The 24,905-nt window shown below is 36.0% G+C and overlaps 1 long non-coding RNA gene across 1 annotated transcript; it reads left to right on the top strand.

The window, feature by feature from the left end:
* Nucleotides 1-556: 556 nt before the first annotated feature.
* LOC129787866 (uncharacterized) lies at nucleotides 557-2,561 on the top strand. The gene is made up of 3 exons (XR_008750264.1): nucleotides 557-721; nucleotides 856-965; nucleotides 2,170-2,561. It is a non-coding gene; the product is annotated as an uncharacterized LOC129787866 (long non-coding RNA).
* The last annotated feature ends 22,344 nt before the right edge of the window (nucleotides 2,562-24,905 follow it).

Below are 24,905 nucleotides of genomic sequence, written 5' to 3'. Positions count from 1 at the left end.
TAATAGGGAACGAGTGTTTGGTGAAGGTAATTGCGAGCTTCTAACCCGTCGCTCTACGAGAGATTCCGTGTGGTGTGGCACTATGTGTACTGTACATATATCCATTTCATAAAGCTCCCTCATTCTGTCTCATCCAACATAATCATGGCGTTCACTTGGCTGAATCACCTATATTTGTCTCTTTCACCAACAACATAAACCACATAAACCCATTTTTATCTCTTGCACTTTTAGGGTTATTTTATGGCTCTCAAAATGCAGTAAAAATACACAAAAATTCGGTCAAGAGAAAGCTCAAAAGTTCCCACAGAGCTTCCCGGGGAAATCTGTGGAAAATCTACATTGTACAGAGGTTTAAATTCTCACGCAAAGAAACATTGAAAAATCTCGCCATGTTCTTCCCGACGGGGGAACAGAGTGTGGCGTATATGCGTCCTACTCTATGTTGCTGAAAGCTCTCGATATACCACGCCTTTTATCGAAAGCTCATCTGCACTGGAGATTACAAAACGCCTTTTAGCAATGTCTATCGATTTACACGGCAGTTGTGTGGCATTCCATGGCTATTTTTAATAGTTCCCTCACACCATTCCGCATGGAGAGATTCACCTGAAACTCTACACTGAAGATGTGACTCATTGAATTTTTCGAGGAAGTTCCCCTTAGGAAAAATCAACGGGAATTTTCGTCTACAGAAGTCTCCTTGAAAATCCAAACAGAAGTGAGTTTATTTTTAAACCTCGACTCTGCATGCACATTGTGAGATTTTTAATTTATTTCCCAACAAACTATCTGCAATTAAACCAGCTATATATCTTTCTACTCGCACTCAATTAAATAATTTTATTTATTAAGAACATTTCAGACATTTTAGACGACTTGAAGGGGATGCAAAAAAATTATCAAAACACATTGAAGAAATTGCCAGAAATTGCGACAATTTAAATTTTCTTGTACTGGTTGTTGTGAGTATATTTAAAAGGAAAACTTTTATTCTTTATTCATGAACATTTCATTGTTTTAAAAAGCATCAGAGTTTTGTCAGACATTCTGGCTCTATTTGCATTTAAACAAAAAAAATCACAAATTTATCGCCTAACTTTAACAATGTTCTCGCAAGTTTTCAACACTGATTATTTTTCATACAAGAGTGATTTAAAATTTGACCGTCTTGCATTTATTCTCTTGTTGGAAAGAAAGTTCTTGGAAAGATTTCAAATTTTAGCTTAAATTTATTGAAAATGGATTCTTAATAAAACATCGGGGAGACTTTGTATTGATTTAAACAAATGAATTTTGATTGAGATTGAAAAGCTTATGGGATTAAAATAAAATGAATTTAAAATGAGATAAAAATTATTAAATTAAATAATTGATTTGCTTAAAATAATTTTAAAACCTTTGATAAATCGTTTTTTTTTAATAAAAAGAATTTTAAATAAAACATTCAATTATAAAATATATTGAAAGTAGTTTTTATTCTAAAGCATTTCTTGTGGAAAATATAGATTCTACATAAAAAAAAAACATTTGATTAATTTTCAAATCTTTGATAAATCATTTAATACACGTAGGTAGTAAATAATAAAATATAGGTAGTATTCTACATACAAAAATGAAGTTTTAAAGAATCCACATTGAAACGTAAAATATTGCGTAGCCTCTTTAAGGGTAAAATAATAAGATTTTCTTCACAAAATTATTTTAAGATATTTTCTAAAGCATACAGATAGCGTACTACTTTTCTGTGCAGTTTTACTTTACTTTAAGGGTAAAATATAACCTACTTTTCCTTCCCCTTTTACGCTAATAAAATTATTCAACAAAACAATCTTCTTTTGTTTCTGAAATTAAGTTGAAATTCTTTCAAAACGATTGAATATTAAGAGCTTAAAAAGCTTTAAAATTTTAATCCTAAAATTAATATTTGAGACAATTTTTTCCAGAAACCTCTATAAATTTCTCTGATAATTCACCTCAAAATAATTTCCAATCATTGCATTAAAGAATCTTCCTGATAATATTGGAATCTCTACACAAAACTAATCTCTTCATTTCTCCTTATCATTTTATCCCATCTAAAAAGCTCAAATCCCAGCATTTTAAGTGGGTTTAAAACAGGAGAGGAAAACAGATAATCCACCTATAAAGTTTGCCTTTTTTTCATAGGTACACTCCATCCCCCTAAAGACCCCTAAAAAAGAGAAAATTCAATCCACCCGCACCCTAAAAAACTTCCAAAATGGACTTTGGAGCGACGACTAAAAACATCTCGAATGCAAAAGATTCTATCTTCAGGAAGTCAAGCCGACGGCTTTGGACGCAACATCCTACCACGCATTTCGGGCTGAGAGATTGGGCATGGAGATAGGAGACTTCTCCTGAATGCGTTTTCAACCCCCGCAGAGGCATTTAAAAATAAATCTCCCTCTCAGTGAATGAACTTCTCCCCCCAAAAATTGTCCTCATGGGGGCAATCAGTGCATATGTATGAAAATTCTGCAGAAAGTTTCAGGTCGATTGCAATTAAATCTCGCATATATGGGGGTGATTATGTACATATATAGCAGAGAGAACATATATAGATTGAATGGAAAATTTGCATGTGAGTCTCTTTTGCAATTAACTAGGGGTTCTGTAGATCATTACAGCGTCTGCTGTGGGGCGCGCTGTTCATGAGGGTTGTTGGGGGTGGTATGAGGGTTACTTTTGGAGGCTCTCGTGTCAATAGCAGTTGGAGTGCCGGCGACTTTATGGCTTGAACGCGAATTAAAGATGTCATTCGACTTCTTTATGGACGTCGTATCTTTTTTTTTTCATGTTCCGCTTTTGGCTGTAGTCGTGGGGTTTTCTTGGGTTTCTCTGTGTGTGCTGTGGGGCCACAAATACATAGCTACGGGTACGGCTCGGGTACAGCGACACATGGTGAGATTGAAGAATATTTCTCAAAGGGGCCTCAAGTGGGTAAGAGTGAGATGTTGTGAGAGAGACGCCAGATTACAAACACAGAAGAATTTCCCCGAAAATTTTGGAAGTTGAAGCACAAATACATGAATTTGAGGATGAAGAAAAAATGGGATGGCACTGGGAATGGCTGAGAGTGCGAGCAGGAGGGTACAGTTTGGTTCAAGAAGTCAACCAGGCGGTGGGATATGAATGGGAGTGTGCGTGCGTGAAAATGGGGGAACTACCACAAGCATGGCGTCGGTGCGCCTGTGGTTGTGCACTGTGGGTGTATTGGTGAAGTTGGTGATATGCAGAGACTCAGCGTCACGGCGCTTTTGGGTATCAAAGCGTCGCTAAACGTTGATTCGAGAGCATCTCGCAGCAAAGTTGTCCCGAAAGGCAAAGAAAAAAAAATAATCAAAAAATTTTCCCTCTTTGGTGGTGTTTCAAGGCCCTCGTAAGGGGTCCGTCGTGTCTACCCTTTTCAGTGTTCATCCAACCCTCAACCGTGTCAGCCCCATGTGCACCAGCACACAACACAACCATTTGCGGAGGAGCTTCTTCTTCTGCCATTTGCGAGTAAGTTTACGATTCACCAAAAACCATTACTATATACAATTTTAAAGTGCATTTTCAGCGGTGTGACGGTGAAAGATGGTGAAAGCTCTTAAAAGTTTTTATGTCCATCCGTTATATATCTTTTCCTTTGTTGCCCCAATTGTCTTTTATGACCACCGCGTGCCACGGCCTGCAAATTCCTCAATAACTTCACTGGGATTCACTCACGTCTCCCACCTTGAAATCATTTTGTATTTCTTTTTATTTATTTTTTTCCCTCTTTGCCATCACGCGCCATGTCTCCTCCCAATTGGAGATACAACTATAAAGCATATATATTTTGGTATGCCCTATTAGACAAAACTATATAACACACACAGTCTCGATTATTTCTCAATTTTTTCTTGAGAGCTGCTGTTGTAAAAAAAACATCCATTTGGCCAGTCTCAAAATAAATGCTAAACGTGAAGCATTTAGTACGAAATTTCTCGTATTTTTCCCATTGTTAGTTAAAGAAGTTTTTGCGTGTTTTCATCCCTTAGTTTCTCTGTGATTCCTAACAATTAATTCGGTTTAGAAGGGGTTGCAACCACACACATAGAGCTTCTGAAAAACTTTCCTGGTTCAAAAGAAAATCTTTCTCATGGAATTGTCGTTTTCACAGAGCAATGCTGCACCCCTTAGGCAAAAATAGGGGATGGGTGGGTAGTAAGAAATATGGTAAGAAGTGTCATATATTCCAATTACCACGTCCCTGCTGAATTTGCGCATGCAGTCTGCAATGGGGGTGATTTGCACTCGTTTTTTTCCCAATCCTCTGTCTCTCTTCTTGCAAAAACCACCCCCTACCAGTCAGTTGCAATTACAACGCATATAGCAATTTTTTTGCTCTTCATACTTCCCAACCAAACCCTCGCTAAGTCAATGAATTGAAAATCAATGGTAGTCTGTTAATAATGTTGGTCGACTCCTACGTCTCTCGTATTTGCCTTTGAGACTTTCTGTGTGCTCGCAACACAGACATACATGCTTGGGGGGAAGAGGACAGAGGCCATACATAGAATGGTTTGAGAATATATTTAACTATATATACATGCCCAGCCATTGGTGCAAGAATGTCGTACAATTTTAGTGTTGGGAAGTGGCAAATGACGACACCTCACGCTTGGGCATTTTATTAGCAGCAATGCCAGGAGGGAATTTTGCCGTGTTTTGTTGGGATATTTCGCCCCCAGAGTCATCCCCCTTGGAAACCACCCTCAACCCCCATTGAAATACACACACAATATCTACAATTTTTATACAATACCCCCCAAGTGTCTCTCTTGAGCGCAATTCTCGGTGACTTCTTTTTTTTCCTTCCCTCTTTGGCCACGCTCTATATATTTTTTTCCTCTTTGTCACTGCCTTATTGCTGACTGAGAGAAGCCAAGGCTCCCCAAAAAGTCACCCCAAAGTCTCTGCATAGATAGGGGCGGGGTGGCTGGCCCGACGTGAGGAATCCAATATGGAACTTTTGCTTTGGGACTTGTGTGGCAAACACATAACATTGTCAACACGACCCCCGATGGCTGTTCACAGCGATTTTTGTCTTCTTACCCCATTCAATTTACTTTTTATTGATCTCACCCCCACAATGGGCGATTGTGTTGACAACTACCCCACCGTATCACTCAATAAATCGCCCAAACAATTCACAACTTAAACACCTTCCAGCTGTCTCGCCGGCGTGATTCCTATCAGTTTCACAACCATATGATTTTTGGTGGTGGTGAGGCATCTTTTCAGGATCACCACAATCTATCTCCTCCATCCTGTGGCGGCGCGACGCTCCCACGCTGCTAATATGGCACTCCGTGTACGTATACTGAATGTATCCTGAGTGCTCGCTATCCGGTATACCTTCAGTATACGTAACACGAGGTGACACAATCATCATTTTGGATCACCAGCAACAGCAACTCCAGAGGCACAGCAAAAAACATCTCTTAACATTATATATTTTCCATGCCATAATTTTCATTGCAATAAATAATTTTCAACCCCCAACTTTTTGTGTTATTTTTCTCTCTTTTCCCCTCTCTTTCTCTCTCTCACTGAAAAGCAATGCAGAAAAACATAAAATTCCAAATAAATTGCTCAACAACACTTGGTGTTTGCATGTTCCCTTCCATATACATATACAACATAACATCACCAGAGACGTGAGACATTGAAAGAGATTTCTTACTTACGAAGGAATTCCTATTGGGACACAAACCACTCGCACGTTATTTTTATTTTTTCACTGTTAGCAAGGACAAGAACCAAGAGGGTGGGTTTGTTGGGTGTCCTGGATGCTTAAGGGATGCCATCAACCCTCTTCCACACCTCCAATATATACATTCCACGCCCGAATTGAGGGTTGAAGCATTGCGGAAATTTTACTTTATCAATATTTCTTTGAAAATTTCAAGAGAGTGTTGAGGGAAAAAATATATAGAAAGGTTTTTTTTAAAAACTTTTGAAGGTTAATTAAATTATAGGTAAGTTAGGGTGGGTACAGGTACACTGTGGTTTCGAAAAAGCTACGTATTTTCTTTAAAAGAAAAAGGATTTGGTATTTCGTATTTCTCAGTTAAAAATTTTATTATTTATTCTAAAATATTTTATAAATAAACCTAATTATAACTTAAATTAAATTTATGAATTAAAAATGAATGAAATTTATAAAATTCAGAACAATAATGTGCTTAAACTTAAAATTTAAAATTAATTTTATAGACATAAATTTAAATATTTAATAAGAAATGAGATATTTAACCACAAAAATAAGCTACAAATAATAAAAAAAGATAATGATTATAAAAAAAAATGAAAATAAATAAAAATTATAAAGATAAAAAGTAAAAAGGATAAAGAACAATAGAATAGTCTGCCTAATGTTCTACGAATAGCCCAGGCTGATTAATTTTACTAGAAAAATCTTTCCTTCCCAGTTAAAAGAAAAAGTTTTTAAACAAATTCGAAAGCTCTGGGAATTTTTTTTTTATTTTTTTTTTATATTTCTTGAGAAAATTAGTTAAGATATAAAAAGACTTAACATTTTGAAGTAATATCAACGATATCCTTAGATAAGAACATAATTACTTATTACCTAAAATTAAATATATAAAAATTATTTTTATAGTTATATTTAAAAAAAAAACTTACTAACTAAGTAAGCATTATAATTCAAAATTTCCTAGAACTTCCATTTCCAGGTCTCTTAGATAATCAGTATCCTATAATCTACCCCATTTCTGTTATATATGACCTTTTGTACTTAGAACGATGATTATTAATTTTCTAATCATTCTTTTCTTTCAATTTTTTTTTCTTCTAAAAAATCAACAAGAATTTTCATATTTTTCCCTGCAACTTTCCCTTGAAATTTTCCCTCAATTTCATTTCATTTTGGACCTCAATATTTTCTCCCCTTTTTTGCAAGGGAACTAACCATAAGAGCAACATACAGTGGAAATTATTCATGAAGCAGAAGAGCTCATGATGGTGCAAAAGTCACCCTCCTTCCATCGCCCCGAAAACTCTAAGGTGGTAGAGATGAGTATTTTTCTGGTGCAAAATTAATTACCTTTACAGTGAGCACGTGAATTTTTAGAGGCACACTCCATGGTTCATTTAAGCACCCATCGTTGGGGCAATTAAAGAGCAATATCGTACCCATGTTAAAGTGCCATGTCATAATATTTGTGGAGCAAAAATCGTCTTATTTAATTGCCTTAGATGGCACATAAACCAATGAATATAACTGTTCGGCGGCACTATGCTCTTTCATTTTTAATTTATGATAAAAATATGCAAAACACTTTTTACGGGAGATGGGAAAAAATCTCGCTTTTATCGCTCAAGCTCTCGATTTTTTTTTCGAGGTGGGGCGCTTGAGACGCTTTTATGGGCTTTTTTTCACACACAGAAAATGATTGAGATTGACCTCTATGGTGTGAGCTTTTTGCCTTGGATTTTTCCTCGCCCCTTGAGGTCTCTCCGAGGGCAAATTTGGGAGCTCTCTAGGCTAGAGATATATTTTATTTTCACATCCCATTTGAGTTTGTCTCTAATTGTATGTCATGCATTAGAATTTTGCCCATTTTGAGGGCAATGAAGGGGCATTTGGGGGTTCCTTGTGAGGCGGTGGTAGAGAAGGAAGAATTTGCGCACCATTTACCTTAATTGGAGACATTCTTTGCACCCAGGAAGTCGTCTGGAGGAACTTCACGAGAGTGTGATAGTGTTATGAATAACCCCTTAAAATAGCGCCCCCGCAATTCATCCCCGTCGGAGGTCTCTTGAAACTTTCTCCTTCATCATACAGAGTGCAAAAGGGCAAAAGAAAGAAGAGAAATTATAGCAGAGGCTGGTAAATATGGAAAGGTAGGGCAAGAAGAAAGTGTGTCTCTGTCTCTTTGCCATCCACGGACCATTCCATCCCGGAGAATGTCTCGTTTCTATGGGAACGCCCTGTCAGCCATTACAACGCAGAACTCTCGCCCAATTTCTCCCATACACGATTTCAGGGCAATTTGCATCAATATACCCCGTAGGAATGTTGCTTCCTCGCATTCACGTATAATTGCTCCAAAATTGTGAACCTTAAAAGCAAAGCTATTTCAAGGCGATTTTACTACCGCCAATAAATCCCTCAATTGATCGCTCACAACCAGCAAATACATATAGTGTGTATATATAGCGCAAGAGTAGATAGCTAAAAGCTCACCCCGAGAGAGAGAGAGCTTTTCCCAACAATTTGGGCGGTATTGGTATCATTTTGTGGGGGATGAATCTCCCATACTTTTTACATTGTTGTTTTTTTTTGCACATAGCCCAATGGTGTAGCTGAAATGGATGGGAAAAAGTGCCAGCAAGAACATTTTTCGCAGCTCACATTGTTCTTGTTTTTCTCGTGACGTGAAGCTTGATAAAATTCACAGGGGCACACGCAGAAAAAAACGAAGAGAGGCGTGATTCATGTGTCTAGACGATGGAAATTAAAAGTGACACTAATTAATCCACACTGACTTTTAGGAGAGAAAAGTATTATGAAAAAAAGCTGCCACGCTTAAAGCTGCGGTCTTTTCGTGTTGAAAAAAATTTTATCCACCAATTGTTCACCTTTCGTTGCCTTTTTTTGTTGAATGAAAAACGAAGAATATAATTTGAATGTCCTATTGAGGAAGTTTTTTCTCTCTTTAACATTTCCTTCTATTACTTTCTTTGCTCCATTGAATGGCAAGTTGAATGGGAGTTCATTAGCAATTGAGAAAATCCATCTGCTCCAAAGACATTAATTTCCCAAAATCAATATTTCATAAGATTCAAGAGAGATTCTTTCTTAAGATTTAGAAAAGAAAATTCTCTAAAAGGCTTTGTTACAATAACATTATTTTTTCTTTCTCTCTCATCATGGGGAAAGAAGAAAGTCCGCCCTAAAAAGGATTTTACAAGTGGCGAGAAAATTAAATTGCCATTTCGTCAGAGAAGCAATTAACATTCTTCCATGTCATTTGACGATGAAGTTGTTTATCCATAGAGAATGAATAAATTTTATTGTTGACAATAAAACATTAATTACACCCCTCGGTAGCATATAGCCAGACCCACAGAGACTTTCTTGGGCCTCTGCTCGTGTAAAAGACATCGGGAATTGCCATCTCTTGAGATCACATTGCCGGAGCCTTTTTAGCTCTGTGTGTGTAGATATCGCCCCCAACAAGAACATTCAATAAATCATTTTAATCGGCACTACGTGTTAGCTTTTATAGCTGACTGAGAGCGAGGGGCAAGGAGGGTGGGTCGAGGAGGCCTTTTGAATGCCTCCAATATATAAAGTGTTTTGTTAAAATCAGTTGTGCTGACAGGCCCCGGGCGATAAACCTTCATTCTCGCCGACTAATTCAATAGCCGGATATTAAACACTTGTTGTTACATTCATGGTCCTTCCTCCTTCATTTTCTCACCCAAAATGTCTCTCCAAAAAGGAACTACATATACATAATTCCCCTCCCCTCCTCGCTCCAGCTTCCATCCCTCCTTGTGTGGAAAATGAGGTCAAACCCAGGAATGTTTGAAAACTTTTCCTAGAAGGACTTCAGTGTGTGCGGTAAACAGCAATATACAGTGGCGAGGACTTTTGAAACATTTGTGGAAAACTTTTCAAGCAGATTTCACTTATTCGCAGTCAATGGAGCGGATGGAAATGTAAATTTGAAATTAAATAAATGATCCAGAAAATTTATCCACCTACATATTTGCCAAAAAAAGAACGCATTAAAGAGAAAAATAAATAAATCCATGCACTATTTCTTAATATTATTAGAGTTCAAAAATTCTTGGAGTTTTTTTTTCAAAATTACATGGAAATGTATTTTTCATTTCTTGGGGAAATTTTAAGGGTAGTTTCTTATAGAAATTGTAAGTGAAGATGGCTTAAATTGGCTTAAAGAGAAAATTTTTTTTTTTAAAGTTTTGTAACAAAATTGTAAACCAGAAGTAAATTATTAGGATTGTGATAATAATAAAAGATCAATGAGAAATTTTTTAAAATTTATTTTTCAGTATTTCAAGGATTTAAATAGACTTGAAACCTAAATTCATGAAACTGAAATTTAGCAATATGCAAAAGAAACATATTCTGTACAAGAAGCATATGCATCTAAGCCCCTGATTTATGATAACTTTTCTTAAATTGCAAAAAAATTGAAGAATTTTCGATTAAATCAACTGCAACAGAACATAAGGCACGTAAATCCTGCCTCTCACGTTGTATTGTCTCGATAGTACCGCATTACAACTCCGCTAAGAGCATACGCATTATGCATTTTGTAAAGAAGAATGAAAACATAAGATGTGGGCGTGGTTTGTGAAAATATTTCTTGAATCTTCCTTGATTTTTCAAAATCTTTCTTTACTATCCAATTGAATATTTCTCAAGCTAAAATATTCCCTCTCCAAAATCTAAAAATGAATAAACTCCTTTTTAAAATTCGTTTTTCTCATAAATTCTCCCCATTTATATTCCTTACTTTCTTGCTAAAGATAAAAGTTTGCAAAACTCGAGAACTTTTGCACGGGAATGCAACAAATATATTCCACCCCCCAAGACACCTTAAATCCCATTTCCTCCCTCACCCAGACAATATCTACCTTCTTTTTTTTTGGTTGCTTTTCCTCCCCGAAAGGGGATTCCTTTTTTTTGCGAAAGATTGCATGGAAAGTTTCGCAAAAGAGGAGCATCATCGCATATCGGTGATTGCCATCTACGGAGGGAGAGATAGAAGCTCAGTGAGACGCAGGTCCTCAGCCCCAAAAAGTCTGCAGTTTGAGAAAAGTTTCTCTCTGTTAGAAAAATCCATTTTCATAAATTTTCCAACCCCCCTCTTCCTACCCCGTCGTAGCTGTGCAACGCCAACCACCGGAGCATCATCTTAGCAGTGTTATCAGATAAATAAAATACCAACTCACACACACGGTAGCAAAAGTTCCCTATGGGTTGGGTATAGGGGTAGTTTTCAAATAAGAATGGGGGGGGGGGTGGATTTTTCTCTGGATAGAATTTTTTTTTTATAAAAAGAAAAAGTAGTAGAAGAAAAAACTCGGTATGGGTGGTATTTTATTAAAAGCATTATATATGGTGTATTATATGTATTTCAAGGGATGGTTTCTATCCTCAGGAGAAATTTTCTCTTGTTGGTGAAGCAAAAAGAAATTCAAAATTAAGTGATTTTGCGTCTCAATGGGGAAATTTCTTCCTCTGCCGGAGCGTATCGTAATATCAAAATGACTAACTTAGAGTAAAATATGTGAGACGAAGAATGTTTTCATTTAGAAAATTGACTTTTTCCTGTGACGTGATTTCCCGCAAATGAATGGCTCCCACACACGCCCTGCCAAGAAAGGACCTTTCCCCCTATATAGTGGGGGATTGTGCCATTGGATTGTGCCTTGAAAATCAAATTATATATGCCAAAGCTGCATGACTTTGCAATCCTTTCTTTCTTTCAAAGTGAAAGTTTCTTCATTTTTTTCCACGGATTCAGGGCGTGTGAGAGAGTCGCAACGCGAGGGTGACGAAAGGGTTGTGTGTGCAGTTGGACAGTGTGGAATGCTTGAACTCTTTCAGGTGTTTATTGTGCATGGAACCGGCGGAGGAATTGTATCGTAAAAAATTCTCCCAAAGGGGTAAGAAAAAAATATGTTTTTATAGCACTCCAATGACGGTAAACAAAAACGACCAACTTTCTTTCGCCATAAGGGTGTGTTTTCACTGCTAAAGGATAAAAAAGACGAGAAGAAAATCAAATGCGAGACATATGTACTTTCACGACGTTGGTGGAAAGGGTTGAGCGATTGTCTCGGGGCGAGAGAGTTCGTACGAGAAGAAGCATAAAAAAAAGAAACCACCTTCGTGGAAGCAAAAGAAGGGTCAATGAGCAATTTTTTAGGCAATTTTATGCACATTTATGCGCACAAGAATGACCGTGTTTTTCGGCTGAATTTTTATTGGGCTGTCAGATGGTATTAATGCGCAACTGAGAACTTTATTTACAGTCATTGGGAAAATGGCAAATTCTCCAATATTTAATAATAATTTACTGCAAATTATTGCAGGATGTCTTCATAATTTCTTTTCTTAAACTTCTTTTTTTCTTTCTTTTTTTTTCTTTACCACCACGTCAGCTTTTCGCAGCGGTCTTCTTGCTGAAATTAAGACTCTTGCTCGCATTGGCCACACAACCCACCCAGAGATTATCTAATGCACCATCACCATGGGGTTTTTGTAATTATAAGACTAAAATGTAGGGGGAGAAATGTATTTCCGTTGATTGTAATTTTATGACCAATAAGTAGGGTGTTTGTGCAGACTTTGTTGCCAATCTTAGTGCTTAAAAAAAACATTTTATTAGTTTCTTTTTAATAAAGTTTTATATTTCTTGAGAAACTTAATGTTTTCCCGGATGTGACGTAAGAGGGCTAAGAATCTCAGTAGATAAGGCTTGTATAGATATAATTCTCAATGAAAATAAATAGGGAGAGATACAATTACACAGAAATAATTAGAAAAGAATTTTTTTTAAGGAAGAATTTAAGATAAATTAAAGAGGAATTAAAAAAATGTTAATAGATAAAGCTATTTATTAGAGCAATAAAATATTTTTATATTAAATTAAAATATTTTGAACAAAATTATAATAATTTGAAATGAATCCTGAATTAATTTGAGATGATAATAAAAAAAAATATTTTATTTAAACTGAATTGAAAAATTTAATTTCCTTCATTAGAATAGAATTAAATTAACTTTTTCTGTCAAATTATAAGTTTAATTTTCAAAATAAAATATATAGCTCTCAAATCTCTCCCAATAAATAAATAAATAGGCAATAAAGCTCTAACTTAAAGCTCTTTTACGTTCTGTACAAGATCTATATATTTATTCTAAGAATAGAAATATATTTATTTGCAAAATCTTCACATCAACAAACCTCTTTCTCTGTTCCACATGGAAACTCTGATCCAAAAGGTATGAGAGGACGAAAAAAAAAGAAGCATCAAAGCATCAAATGTTGGCTGAAATGGACGGGGAATTGCAGAAAATTGCAGAGAGCTTTTAAATCTCTCTCCTCTGGTGCTATCTGCTTGGGTCCCATGTCCATGCCACATTGGGTCGTACTGTGGGGCCCCCGTATCATTTGACACTATCCCCCCATCGTAAACACTGCAGAGTATTGCTATTTTCCATTATTGACGGGAGGAGAGACATTCGATTTCTGAATGGCAAATAAATATCGTATTAAATGGTTATTGCTGTTTTCTTTTTGCCAATATTATTTTTGCCCACATTCACCACCTTCGGAGGAATTTCTTTTTGCCCATGAGCATATTTTTTTCTTCTTCTTCTTCGGGGGGTGAGACTGGCAAAAATGGCCAAAGACACTCTCTTCAAATACATTTGGCGTGTCCCCAAATACAAATTCCACCCCCCTGCACACACACGAGAAAAAAATTGAGGGCTAAAGGGGGTGGCGGTTGTGCTCACTCCAGTACACGTATAGAACATTTTTCTAACGCCATCCACTGCGCAAATCGAAGGGACTTCCAAGTGTTACGGGTACGACGTGAGGCCCCAAAAGGAGGCACTTTCATCTATAATTAATAAAGTGAATTTCTTCCCATGAGTTTGTATACACGCTCTCTCTCTCGCCTTCCTGCTACCGAAATTGCCCGGAATTTCATCCTAATTTCCCACCCACATAATGAAATTTCCCTCACACAGAAATTTTCTTTCGGACCTACATACAGGAAAATTTCCACAAGTTCGCATTTTTCATCCCTACAACCCACCACCCTCATTCCCCCGGGGTAGTTGAGGCAGATGCGAGACTACCCATAATTTTTCCCCACACACGTAGTCAAATATTTGTCTTTAATTTTGTGAGGAAGCGGCAAAATGGGCCACAAGAGACGGCATGTGCAGATAAGCAAGAAAAAAACAAGCAAGAAGAAAATTTGTGACCAACGAGAAGGTATGAAAGTCATTAAAGTTATGCGTATAAATAAATGGATTTGTACAATTAAAAGAAATCTCATATTGGCAGTTTGAAGTGAAATGATGCACTTTATGGCGTACTCCTTTTTTCCCAGCCGCGCGCACCATCGACGATAAATAAAGTTTGTTTATTGAGCAATTTGCATTGTAATCCCACCCATTTGGGGAATTTTTTTTGGCAAAATCCAATCGCTGAAATGCATCTTTTGGAGCCAATTTGCTCTCAAAATTCTTGCTGACGCGGAAGACGATAGCCCCCCTCCATCTCCCAGTCAAAGACGCGCCATTCCCATGGCGGAACTTTCAATCTAAATTGAATTTTGATCAGCAAACGGAATCTCGCATTGAGAGGGATGCACCACATTCTGCAGATGGTGCGTCACGGGGAATTTAATCCCAAACAACATGCCAAGGAGAAGGGGTTGCGTTTTCCTCCCCGAAAAATGGAAAAAAGGGGTGGTGAGCTCGCCTAGAAAAATACACAAACCATTTGAGATTAGAGCTGGAAAACCTCCCTCAAACCATTTGTGTGTGGTTTTCCCTTGCCTAGGCGATGTCACAGCTGACGATGGTTTTTCATTGAGAATGAGTGGGTGGGAGGGGACGACCCCGGGAACAATGGTCGTGTGTACTGATGAAAATGGCGAGGGATTTTTTTCAGCTCAACCCCTTAAACCATCTGCATGAAATTCCACCATAAGCATCAAGAGAGAACTTTTCATTGATTTTTTTTTTCTCAACACAGAGCAATTTGTAAGGAGAAAAGGATTTTTCTTCAATGGCCCTAAACTCATCTCTCTGGGAAAAATTTTGCGTAGAGCTCTCCAAGCAGATTTGTATATTTTTCTAGATGAGAGATTTTTGTATTTTTGTGAAATAAAAAAAATGAATAGAATCTTTAAATTTGATGAATTTTCTTTATGAATAATTTATCTCAATTTGTAGAATTTGTGGGGAATTAAATTAAGAATCAGATTTCCTGATGAAGGGGTAATAAATCATAGTTGAAAGCCTTTTTGAAAGTTTTCTGAGAAAATCATTTAAAAAATTGATTTACATTTAATATTCTTTTTAAACGAATATCTGTGTTAAAAAAATTAAAAATTTATCAAATTACAGAAATCTTTTAAAGAGGATGTTAAATTAATTATTTATAGAATGTTAAATCAAATTACAGACCTCAGAAGAAAAATCTAAATTGTCTAAACTTTTAACAACTAAAAAACATTTAAAGGAGTTTATTCATCGGTCTATGAAAACTTTTCTCATTCACAAAACAATTTTAACCCATTTCACTTGTAGAAAATCAAGAAAAGCATAAGAAATCGATGAAGAAACACCCTATTTCCCCCTAGGGTCACATATAGCCAGCAATGATTACTAAAAAATGCAAAAAAAAAACGTTGCTAATTTATATTTTTGTATTTTACGGAGTTTCTTGGATGATCTTTTATTCTTTTCCATTCTCTCCAAGATCAATCGTATCCTAATTATTCCACGAATGAAGAAGTTTTTCATATACAGATGAATAAACTCCTTTTCGTTTGAAAAATATCACACAAAATGAAAATAAAAATTACAATTTCTTATAAAATTTCTTCAAAATTAATCTGAATATAAATTAAGAAGCATTTATGGGAAATAAAATGCTTTTGCCTCTAAAATGTTAATTGAAACAACTCAAACAGCTATTTGCGACTCAATTAAATTTGAATTTCAAACATTTTCAGCACCTGCAGACTTCTAGCTGGTGTTAGCATCGTCATTCTTTCTATTACTGTATGTAATTCATCTTGTAGAAAAAAAATCAAATAAATTCTCCTGAGTCTACAATGTGCTATCGAAGCCAGATCAACTCTGCTCTGAATGCAAGAAGATGGAGGGTGGAAAAAAATGGTGAGATTTGAATATATTTGCCCATCGACAGCCATAGAGACAGATTTATAGGCGACAATTGCCACTTTTTCTCGTGCCATTTCGCTCCTCAAGTACCGTCGCAATGTCTCGAATTTGATCCTCAAGCTGAGATATGTCTAAACGAAAGTTCTCCGCCCTCGTATGCAAATGGAAATTCCTTTAGTGATGTACACATAGAACCAAATTCAACCCATTGAGACGGAATTAATCTGCATGTTGTCTCAATGAATTGTTCAATGGGATTTACCTGACTGAAATATCAACGTGTGGCGGTGTTGGATTTCCACCAAGAAGCCACTAATTTATTCTTCTTATCCCAAATTTTCATTCTTAGCTCCTTCCTTGAGATGCTGTTGGGAAAATTGTCTGGTAAACCCTCATGAGAAGAAAATTCTTCGGATGAGGCAAAAGATCTTGCGAGGTTCATTTGAATTTCTATCTGCCCTATTCCAATTTTTCGATGGTTCTTTTCTCATTCTTTTTCTTCTTGTTATTTCATGGAATTGGCCCCAAAAGTACGCTTAAAAAAAGACCAGAGAAGAAAAGAATTTTTCACCCCTAAAAAAAGGAGAGAGAGGGTTGCGAATTGTCAGCAGTATAAAATTATTCTATAAATATTCATAAGAAATTTCCCTTTTATTGTTGGCCATTTTCACTGTAAAATTCCATCTCATGGGAACAACTGGGTGAGTGTGAAAAAAACAGCCCCAAACCCCTTTGGCAAAAAAATGGAAACCACAGAGATATTTTACATAGACAGTAAGGGGTTGTTCGGGGTATGAGGGGAGGGATGAAAACCACAGGGTTAAGGGAGAGACAGAAGGGAACCCACATGCGGAGCAAATGTGCCAAATGGGAGGGTTAATCATTGCAAATTTCTAATATGGGGGACCCTCTTCTCAAAATGATGCGTTTCGAGGGGGTTGAGAAATTAATATTCCACCACCCTCGCCCCACATATTACATATTACACCCCTCCGTGTAAACCCCTCTCTTGGTCCTTCTTTATATTGAATTACGCATTTCTTGCGAGGAGTTGCGTACGCCCACGCACCAAAAGGACAAATTTGTCGTGATAATATATTTGACATTGACATGCAATAGACGATTGTTTAATAATAAATAAAGCAGGTGAATTTACTACCTCTCTGGCCCACTCAATCTTCATTCGTCCCCCGAAAGCTCTTGTCATCGAGCAACACTAATAAATTACTCCTCGTCATTCAAAGCACTATTCCACTGAATTTTAATCCCAACTCCTCTCTCATTTGATAAGAATCAAAAGAAGACGCGCTTGAGGAAGAAAGAAATAACCATCAATGGTAAATTATGCTAAATATTGCTATTCCATATCCCCCTTTTTGGCTCTATAGTGCCTCATTTTTTTTCTCTGATAAGAAAAATCACGCTATTCAGCATTAGATTTTCAAATAAGCCAAACTCTGAGAATTCCTCCAAAAAAAAAAAACGAAAGATTGCCCCTCTCGAAAAACGTCTCAATGAAGTCATATGAAAGTCGACCGCACAAGCAAAATGAATGGCAAATCAAGAAGAAACCGAAACATTGAAATACAATCCGTAATGATGAATTAAAATACAAAAGTCATGCTTCCACGCATTAAAGTTGTAAATAGGAGCGTGTAGAATCAAAACAATAACACCAAAATGTTTTTCAAATATCACCCATGAATTTATTTTAAAACACTCTCAAAATGTTAAAATTCACACTCCAGTAAATTCAAAATATTCCCATCTTTTTCTTTGATGATTTTTTTTCACAGCGAAGACACAAGAAATTAGAAAAGCATACAGGTGAAAAAGAAAAAAAATTCCGTAAAGGTGCTATTGTGTTGGGACAGCGTTATACAGGTAGCGTTTGAAGATCCATAAAATTGATGTTGGTAGAAGAAGAAGAATTTGGAATGCCGATTCTGCAGAGATTAAACTCTATAATGGGTAATGTTTTATAAATTTTCTCTCTCAGAAAAATAAATATATAGCTATAACCGTTGAGATTTTGTAGGAATTATACCGATTTGATGGAAATTCTGATTAATATTTTATGAAATTAATTTACTTCTGTGTGGAATTAATTTCATAAAATTGATTTAAAGTTTGGAGTGATTTATAGGCCCAGATTCTTGGGGCAAAGAGCGGTTTTGTTGTATCTAGAAATCCTATAAGAGAAGTCTTTTTAATCCAGTTAACCAGCTGGCTAGAGAATTCTATGCTTAACCAGAGTTCAGAAAATTTCGCATAAGAAGTTCTAAATCCCTTCTTTGGGCCAAATTCATTAGAATTTTAGGAAATTAATATTTTTTATGCTCCATTTATACTCTCAAAGTCAAAAATTGAGGGCTGCATTGTAAAACCGGCTAAGTCGGTTCGGAGCTCACACCAACTTAGCCGGTTTTACAATGCAGCCCATGAAATGAAAAATTTCTAAGCGTTCTAAGTACGGTACAATAAGAAAGTCTAGATTAAAATGTTTATTAACATTTCATCTAGATTATTATAGAGAAGATTATTAACATTTACCAAGAATATTAAAGAGAAGTTTTGTCGTTTTTAAAAAGAGCTGAGAAAATCAATTTTCATAAATTTCATAAAAAACTCAAAAAAAAAATTTTTTTCTATGTAGTTTAAAAATATTTTTTAAAAAAAATATTAAAAGAAATAAAATAATCAGTATTATAATATTTTAATTTTACCTTTACTCAAAAATATTTTTACAAATACAAAGCTCAAAAAATATACAAAGCTCAAAAAATATACAAAGCTCAGAAAATGCAGAAACATAGTAGACTTATAATTTTTTTTTTTTAACACCCACCCCTCCCTAAGGTCTTCGGGTCTATTGACCCATGTGGACAGTAGACTTATAATAAAAGTTAATAAAACCTTGAATTGAAAAAAAAAATAGAAAAATAAATTTTTGAGGAAAAATTTCCGTCTTAAACATTTGTTTCTGTAGACGATGTACGATTTTGACAAACAGCACAGATTCTAAAAGCTGCTTTCATTTCCTTTCTAAAACACCTAAACTTGTCAAATTTGGTCAATGGGTTGATTTTTTACAGGCCCTTTAATGGACCCATTCAAAGAAGTAATATCTTTAACAAATTACTAAAATTAATTTTAAAAAAATCTCCTCAATATCCATTCAATTTAATTGCGTACTTATTTAACAAATTAAACGCAATAAAACTGGCGTTAATTTACTGTTGATATTTCTTAATGATCCAGAAAAGGTCAAAAGATTTTTGCCACGTTTAAGCATGAAACTAAATATTCCAATTCTTCGTCACTTTCAACCTTCCAATTAGTCCTACAATGGATTTTCAATTTGAATATCATTTGAATAAACAACTTTGGGAGCTCCCATTCAACGCCCTAGTAAATTAATTTAGACATTATGCAAATTATGTGCCGCCAAGGCTCTTCCGCTTGCGTCAAAAGCCGTTCAGCATTGACGGATCTTTGCTGAGAAATTCATATTCTTCACATTTCTATGGAAGGAATTGAGCCCTTTCAGATATTTTTTCTATGCCTCGTCTTGAATTCTCTTCCGTCCCGCCATAAAGTACGTTTATTATATACATAGCACGTAAGCAGGTAGCAAATTAGTCACCTTACAATTCATTCACATAAACTCGGTATGTTTACAATGGCTCTAACAAGCAATAAACGTATTGGTTTATGAGTAGAATATTTCCATATTTAGAAGGCGACTGAAATTCTTTTTAGGGTGAAGAATCTTCTTCAAAGCATTCAAACTATATTCAAATCTTTGAATAAAATCTTTAAATTTTAACCTTTTTTTGATTCCCAATTTAAGGAGGGGAAGAGACTAAATTTTTGATGGACATTGTATAACTCTATTAAGGGCTGACAAACAACCCCCTAATTGTATGCCCTTTCTCTGCAAAATTCCTCAGAATTAATTTTGGAGAAAATTTTTGCCACTGGCGGTTGCAATTAAAACTTTGCCCAATAGGCTATCCCAGTAAGGAAGGGGGGTTCGTCCAAATGAGAAAACTTTAATGAGGTCTGAGGACTCTCAGAGGAATTTCCTCAATTACTCCAAAGGGCACTCTCCTATCTATCGGGCGCATCAATCTTGCAACTAATTTATATTGTGTCCGAATCCAATTGGATTTTCTAACCATGTGCTGCCATCTTCTACCCAATGGACACAACTACTCAACATGAGGTGCCTATGTGTGCGTTTCGTGCGCATTCCAATCGATAAACTTTGACACCCATGCTTGTATGAGTTTATGTTGTATTCAACACTATTGCTGTAAAGCATAGGGACTTATGTTGTATTATACATTGCTGCCTCTTTGCATCCCTTTCGCACTAAGGGTTAGTTGGATGTTTTATCTCAATTTTCGCGTTTATACGATGTCGTGTGCGTATGTCGCATTGATGGTGGATGCGATTGTGTGAGTGAGGTTAGGTCACGGGGCTTGTGATTGGTGCGCCCCGTACGGCCATCGACAGCACCCTCTGTGCATTGCCATAGCAACATCATGCTGTAGAGTGCTTTTGGTGCGCAGCCATGTCGAAAGAGGCGTGCTCCAAAGCGGGCCCCCGTGTGACGCACACACCAATAGCCCCCCATTGTGTCGCAATACGCCACCTAGGACACGGTGTCCCCAACACGGATATGCGGACAGTGTTGTAACGTTCAGTGGTGTGTGCTTGAGTGCCTTGTGCACGGGTGTGCGTGTCACGCATGCGATTTGGGGAGCTCTGGGGGAGAGCCAGCGCCCACCTCCTCATTATCATTTTGTGCCGATAGCGCGGGGGAATTTAATTAGCTGAAAATTTACAAAGTCCAGAAAGGCAGAGAGATACATTCGAAATTTATTGGAGACTCATCCAATGCTGAATTGGGTGCGGTGAAGAGCCGAAAAAAAGATGGAAAAATATGTATGTGCATAAATCGGCTAAGCTAATGGACGACTTTTGGGGCCAGGCCACAGATAAGACAGCCCGAAATATACGAAAAAAAATTGAAGAGAAGAAGAAAATAAATTCCATGAAGATCAAAGAAACTCTGGGAGCCAGGAAAAATCGTGATAGGTTCCGTGGGAAAATTCCCATGAAGTTCGCGCGAGTTTTCGCACGTGTCTGATGGGATTAATCACGCGAGATGCTTCACACACGACCAGCGCGGAATTCCTCCCTCACGTCACTTTTATTTTCCATCATTATCATCCAACATGATTATTATTGTAGCAGTCTAGTCGCAATCAAAATGCAATAACAATACACATTTAAGAGTCAATAAAACATTTAACAGTCTGTTAACGATGGATCATAAAAGTTTGGCCACGCTGAAGAAGTGCGAGGTTGGTGGTAGGTACGTTACGTACAGAAAAAAACGGCGAGAATCACACGTTTTGTTGATTTTTTTCTCTTCTTCTTTGCCACAACATTGAGGTACATTCCCACTCCCTTCCGCCCCCGCACGGCAAATGTGCTCCACCGCACACATGGGAAAATTAATTTGAGCGCCACGTCGACAATTCCCCAAGCCAAACCAGAGAGATGAATGGGGCAGAAGGTGCGATGTGAGGTGTCATAAAAGCTACACGGCAAATGGGGGAAAGAGGTGAGCTTTTAGAGAGAGGAATAAAATCAAGCAGCATTTATTGGACTTGTTTGGCTTTCCAACACGCCACCGAACGATTTGGAATAAGAATCACAGCATAAACGCAACAATTAAAGTCAACAATTTGCCACTCACTTTAATTAATCGCTCAAATAATAAATTCATTAAAAACACAAAACTAACATTTTTTTTTCTTAAAGGCCGCACAACTCAAAATTCTCTCCCATTTCTTTTCCTCTTTCTCTGTTTTTTCATTTCTTGCCGACAAAATCCACAACTGCATTTCGGTCTTAAGACTTTTTGTGGGCTCCACGCTCTCTTTGGTGGGAGGAGGGGGAGTAGAAAACCATTTACTAACGCCACCGTTCCTCAACTTCTTTTTCGTGATAAGTTTCACTTAAAGATTGTTGACCATTGTGACCACTTTTGCGTCGAATTTCCTGTCGTAGACATACCGCAAATGGAATGCGTGGAATTTTCGTGAATTGAATTAAATATGGAATTTCTTCTCTTCACTATGCGACGGGTTTCTTCATCGAAAAGTCCCCATATTGAAATAATTTTATCCAAACAATCTTCAAGGGGCAATGGGTAAGGCTACAAAGTTTCATGAAAAATATTTGGAAGCTTAGCTGATGAAATAAAGAAAAATAAATAGCAAATTCATTAAAATATTAATTTCTAAAAATCGGTTTCATTTTTAGAGATCCTAAAGAATTTTTTAATATTTTTAATTATCGCTTTAGAGAAAGTTTATTTTTGCTGCAGATTAACTTTACCAAAACACCTGGATCGATCATAATAATATTTGGTACATATATATGGTTGTGGAAAATCATCATGAATTGTATTAGGATATGTATAAAGGATCCTCCATATCCCTTCATGTGAGATTTAAAGTAATATTTATATATTTTCTTGATAATTGAATTAGCTTGAATTTGATTGGAAGCTTTAGGTTAAATCAGTAAATAAAAAGGAAAAAAATAACCAGTCGTCTCCACTGTTATAGAGCAGATATCAGCAGGTGATTATGAGTTAGAATTTCATGTGTCTAAATACAACCAGGCGCCTCCATCTCTATTATGCGTTTACTACATAATAGATAAATAAAAATAATATTCTAATAAGATGGAGACGCCGGGTAAAAACTACCTACGATCATAGTATTTGGTAAATTCATTTAATGTGCAAATAAGTACGTGCGTTTTTTTTTTAATAAAATTTATTTCTTTTCTTCGCAGTCTGATGCATATGAGGTTAAACCATGTCAGCTTAATAAAACCAAAAGATAATATTTTTTTACATTTTGGAATATTTTCATAGTGTAGGTAATACTTGAAAATATCTTGCAGTGACTATAAAAGTGGAAAAGCATATTTTTAAATTTAGTTGTGAAAATTTTCTTTTCCAAACATGAAGGTTTTTGCTAAATTATTCTTTGTGGCTATTGCAGTTTATTATTTCACCATCACTGAGGCAGAAGATGTAATAATTTAATTATTTTTTAAATTATTGAAGGCTACATTGTAAAAAACGGCAAAGTCGGCTAACTTTGTATGGGATCCGAACCGACTTTGCCGTTTTTTACAATGTAGCCCTCGAAATGTTGTTTTCAATGTTGCCCATAGGTGTGTTCAGTTCTATGAATAATCCTTAATTTGTTTCTTTCTTTTCTCTTGCAGACAGTGCAATTATATAAACTTTTTCCTTTCCACGTTGGCATAATAATTGATACTTCAATTTTGGGCGTTTCCCTGGAAACTAAGACATGCCAAGGATCAATTCTGAGAGAAGAGTTATAACATCAGATAGTTGCATAAATGAAGCATTTGTATTAACTTTTTTAACTACATACACGGTAATAGCAAATGCAGCATCATCAACTGATCCAAACTTAATCAGAAATGTTGCACAAAATGCTTTTATTTCTGACGAATTCAATTGCAATACGCAAGGAGATTCGTTTGGCGTGCTAGAAATGCGTGACGCATTTACTCCCCAAACTATTTTAAGTTTAGATATTAAGTTTGACTATACACTGATACAACCAGAAAATATGGGTGATACGCTTCTTGGACTTGTTACCTACACAGATTCATTTCTAAATAATTTAATTCTAATTGAACTCGTGTACGTTAAAAATTGCGACCAATATATAGATGGAAATAAGCCACGTGAAATGATGTGTGCTAAACCTAAACCAAGACAAATAGTACCAAAAGAAATAAATGCAGAGGGAAGTACAATTTTTTATTTAATACAAGAAGCTCAATCTATAGGAACGTATGGTATTGGAGTAGTTACAGATGTGACCTTTGACACACCTGACGGTCCTGGCGTAGCGTTCAAAAGATTCGGAATAGATTGTCCAAATCCAAACGAATAAAAAAACATTTTAACAAAAAACAACCGAAAACCTTTTGTAAGGAAAATAAATATTCTGAAATATTTACTAAATGCTATTAAAGATAGACATTAGTCTTCGAAAATTATATCCTTTTATTAATTAAAAAAAAAGAAAATTATGAACTAAAAATGTAAAATTATCGATTTAATAAAGTATTGAAAGAAATATATAGGTATTAACTTATTTCTTCTTCTTCTTCTTTAAATGGCTTGAGACTGGTTTCCTACGGGAATTGATCCAGTCTCACGTCCCATTAAGAGACTCGGCCTTCTTCAACAGCGCTCTCCATCCTTGGCGATCTCTCGCCTTTATTTCCTTATTTTAATTTTGTAATGAAAATTAACGATCAAAGTGATTTAACATATAAATCTACCAGAGAAAGGACACTTTGTGCAATAACTGGGAGAATTTGATAATCCTGATTGAGAAAACTGACAAGAGTTTGATGCAAAAACGTGCAGAAGACTGTCTTTCAGGAAGAATTCTGCTAAGTATAGCTATAGATCAGTCCAAATGAATTTTTACAATTTAAGTACCTTTCAATTTTTAATTATTGTCTTCTTAGACAAATAAACTTATCTATGAAATTTAATATTTTGTAAGTTATCCGATATCCTTTTATCACGTACATGTATGACCATAAAAATAAAATTTTTGCACGGTTTTATGCCTCTTCAAGTTCAACAATGTCAAACTTATCACAACAGACAACAATTAAATTTTACTTTATTTTTTACAGTCTAGTGCACACGAATTTTCTCGGTATCAGCAAATTAATTACCTAATTAAATAATAAGAAATTTACCTGTTAGAGCTATTATAAAAGGGAAGATGTTTTTTTAAAACATCAGTTCTGAAAATTTTCT

Source organism: Lutzomyia longipalpis, chromosome 1 (assembly GCF_024334085.1).
Source record: "Lutzomyia longipalpis isolate SR_M1_2022 chromosome 1, ASM2433408v1".
NCBI lineage: Eukaryota > Metazoa > Arthropoda > Insecta > Diptera > Psychodidae > Lutzomyia > Lutzomyia longipalpis.
The sequence above is the reverse complement of the archived record's forward strand: the minus strand, read 5'-3'. Positions and strand labels throughout refer to the sequence as shown.